Here is a 4427-nt window from a genome sequence, read left to right on the forward strand (position 1 = left end):
TCAGCAGGACAATCAACCTTGGCAAAATCTGAATGCAAGTCCTTCCTGCTGGATATTAGAGCCTCAGACTTTCTATTAACACTGACGTTGATCCCATTTAATTAATTTATTTATTTGCAATATATGCAAATATTTTTGAATGAATGAATGTTTATTATATTTAAAATTTTTTTACTCTTTTTTAACCCCAAATTAATTTTTTAATTAAATCCACTTTTTAAAATTTTTATACAGTTTTTAAAGGTTACTTTCCATTTACAGTTATTATAAAATATTGGCTATATTTTAACTTTGAACTTTTAAAAGTGGCATATCATAATGTTCAATTACCTCATATCATAATTAAAAGATACCTAGGTGTCAGATTCATTATTTCAGAACTGACAATCAATGGATGACATAACAAATAACACAAAACCACCATAACAAGAAAAGCAAGAAGACATATGTTAAGAGAGGGGAAGAAAGAAGGAGAGAGAGCTATTATATAAAAGAAAAAATAAAAAGATAAAACTTTAAGACTATTAAGAGCAATAAGGGAAGTGGCACATCAATTGGTGGTCCCTTTTGTGAAAGCAGGATTATAATAAAGGGCAAGAACCATAATGACATTCACACACCTCCACACTGTAATGTCAACTTGGGGAAACTTTTACAAACATGTTTCTCAGTGTTGTTGTTTTATTCTTTCTTCTTGTTTGCCTTTCTTTGAAAATAATAAATGTGGTCTTTTTAGTATTAAAATAATAAAATTATAGAACATTTAGAAAATAGAGAAAAGTGAAGATTTACCCAATACTCTATCACCCTAACAACCACTGTCAGCATTCACTATATAATAGTGTATTTTATTTTATTATAAATTTATTTTATTTATTTATTTATTTATGGCTGCGTTGGGTCTTCGTTGCTGCGTACAGGATTTCTCTAGTTGCAGCGAGCGGGGGCCACTCTTCGTTGCAGTGCGTGGGCTTCTCATCGTGGTGGCTTCTCTTGTTGGGGAGCACAGGCTCTAGGCGCGAGGGTTTTAGTAGTTGTGGTGCACCAGCTCAGTATTTGTGGCACACAGGCTGAGTTGCTCCGTGGCATGTGGGATCTTCCAGGACCGGGGCTTGAACCCTTGTCCCCTGCATTGGCAGGCGGACTCTTAACCACTGCGCCACCAGGGAAATCTTATCATAGTGTATTTTAAATTACCTATCTTTTTTATTTAACATTGTATTAGTTTGTCTTTGGGGGAGGGTGCAGTAGTTCAAGTGAGAGTAATAGCTGTTAATAGCTGCCAGCTCTGTGCGTTCACACTGTGTGTTCAAATTTTATATGCTTACATGGAAGCATATTATACTATTTTTAGAATAAGCATGACTGTGCAAATACAGATACACAGCACACTTATATGTTTGAAAAAGTTATGCCATGCAATGCACTTAAATGTTCCACCGCACATATACAAATTTCCAAGTAAACCTACTGGACATGGGCTAGAGTAAGACGTCTAAACTTAACACAGCTCAAAAAATTATATAAATATCAAAAACCAACTCTAGAGAAATACAAATGCCTTAAATAACAAAAAATAAAAGTCCAACTCCAGTTTATGAAGTGACAGGAAACATATGATAATACCATAAATCATTACGTTGGCTAAATAAAGGTCAATGATCTAAAACAAATCTAATCTCTTTAAAGTTAATGAGACAGTTAGTGGCTTTGTTGCTCTAATGAAATGATGGTCACCATCACTAGCTATAGCATAGCTATTAAGTAGGGCAAGGCTAAAAACTGTTGTGACCTGAGATTGCTCTAATAACTACCAGGCAGATGCAACCAACCATGGAATATTCAGGGATCCCATATACTAAGAAAGTCAGAGTTGAAATTTATAGAAATAGTACAACAGGGATGCTTTCATCACATCTAAAGTCACAAGGTTAAACATATGTCAGATTGGAGGACTGGCAGTGTGATAGTATAAGCAAGATTTATTAGAATACAGCTAATGCTCTACCCAAACCAGTATAATTCCTCATAGACTACTGTAATATAGTGTATATTATATGTTAAGACTTGTTTTCTTAATAGTCTTATCAAGAAGTTATTCCCTGGAATAAAATCAGTCAAGTCCAAAGTGAAAAGTGTAGGATAGCACTGGTCCAGGAATCAGGCTGTTGAGTCCCTGTCCCTGTTCTGCTACCAACCAGCAAGGTGACTTTGGAGAAATCACTTAATATCTCTGGGCCTCAGTTCACTCATCTATAAAATGACAGCCTTGGATTAGATGAGCTCTAAGTTTCTGACAGGTCCGATTAAATTCTCAAAAGACTTAGGAAGTTATGTGGGTTTTCTACTCTCCAGAGAGGGTTTTAGTATAAGAGATCTGCATATCACCTTGGGCATGTCTGTTAGAGGTTAGGCAAGGGGAAAGAGACAAGAAATTACTCTAATAAAAAGTTGTTTTTAATTTTAAAATTTAGACAAAGAAAAGGTTAAGGGGTAAATCACAAATTCTTTGATTTTTTTCTCAATAAATATTGAAGTCTTTCTATGTGTGAGGTTCTGTGGTCACCCCTGGTCAGAGCACCAGTCAGAGCTCCCAGTCAGAGCACCTGGTCATCTGACTCAGGCCTGAGTGTCCCTCCCACTACTTGTCCCACAAATTTCAGCAGCCAAACAGCAGGAAGGAAACTTCTGGGAGCATTTTTTTTACAAATGCTACCCAGATCTCCAGGTGAGAAAGTGCGTGTTCCTGGTAGAGAAGGAAGGTTATATGAACTGTGTGTGTGGTTATTTGTGTGTGAATGTATAATGTATGTGAGTGCGTACCTGTATGTGAGGGCATGTATGAGGATGCATGTGCAACATGTATCAGTGTATGTGTGTAGTTTTGTGCAGGTGTGTGGTATGAATGTAGTTCTATGTGAATGTTTATAATTGTATGTGACTATATTTCTGCATAATAAGTTGACGTGAGCCTACATAAGTGTGTGGCTGTGTGAGTTTCTGGCGTGTGCAAGTTAATGGTGTGTGCGCGATAAGGCTGGGACAGAAAAGCTGAAATACTATAGATGAGGTTTTAGGCATGTGGCTGGCTTGTTTTTCATAGGATTATGTCTTGTTGCAGACTTCTGTTTGCACAGCTAATCCTTTTTTTGCTTGCAGTGTCACAGGGCTCGTTCTTTTTTGGCTGACAATCTGCCTCTGAACAAACATGCAGGTGGGTGAGGCTGTAAGTGGTAGTGGCAGCTGTTCATGAAATACGTGCATACACCACCAGCCCAAGGTGACGGCCACCACTGACTCACAAGTCCCATCCTCAGGCAAGGCTATGGGTATGTCCGGGGAAATTCGCAAAGACCATCCATAGCTTGACCAAGGAACATAAGCAGTGGCAGCAGAAAGGCTAACTTTATTCTGGTCTTTCTACATGCAAAAGAAATTTCTCACATGGTCACTGTTTCTAACAAAGGCGGCATCCTTGGAGGCAGAGTTATAATCTCCTCTACCAACCCCCTGAATATCAAGAATGTTTCTCTGAACTAAAAGCCCAGATCGTGCCCAATCTATTTATGCTTTAATCAGTGAGTCAGAGGGTAGCAAACCAGAGTTGATTGCAGATGCTAGCAGCCAGTCAGTCATGCCCATGACTCATCCTTTGCGCAGAGAGATTTTTTGCTCTGATACAATTCATCTCCCAAAAATATCTAGTATTGATGAGCTGTGCTGTCATAGCTAGACCATCTGGCTGCTCCCTTGTCAGTCATTAGAAAACGGATCCAGAAGTTCTCCAATTCAGTCTGGGAGTATTTTAAAGCAATGCCCAAAGGAAGGAGAGTGAGAGTTTTTAAAACAAATTAATTGCCTACCATACAAGTTAACTGATGATCTTCAAAAGTTAAAGGGAACGAAACACCTAACCATAAATAAAATTAAGAGACAAGAACAGAATGGGAGAAGATAGTCACAATAAACACAACAAAGCATTCATGTCCAAAATACAAACAGAAAAAAAAAAAAAGAAAAAAAAAACAAACAGAAATCATACAAAGCAATAAGACAAACAACTCAGAAGAACGTGGGAGAGACAGTAGGAGCACCCCACCCAGGCACCAGCGATGATGGAGAGGGGACATTGTCTATAGAGAATTTTAAAATGGTAATAAGACCAGCTGCAAGCCAGTCTTCTTTTTATCATCATCATGCACAGCAATCCTGAATAGCATCAGTGGTAAAATTGTCCTCCCCGGCAGAGATGATCACTCTTGCTGTGTGCCCCATACCCCATTTGTACACCACTGGCATGGAATAGGATGGGCAGTTCATAGAAGAAGAAATGCAAATGACCGAAACACATCAGGCCAATAAAAAGTAAAACAATGAGATGCTATCACTTTTGCTCATTAGACTGACAAAAATTTCAATATTGATAA

The sequence above is a fragment of the Lipotes vexillifer genome, unplaced genomic scaffold, assembly GCF_000442215.2.
Source record: "Lipotes vexillifer unplaced genomic scaffold, Lipotes_vexillifer_v1.1 scaffold569, whole genome shotgun sequence".
In the NCBI taxonomy this organism is placed as follows: domain Eukaryota; kingdom Metazoa; phylum Chordata; class Mammalia; order Artiodactyla; family Lipotidae; genus Lipotes; species Lipotes vexillifer.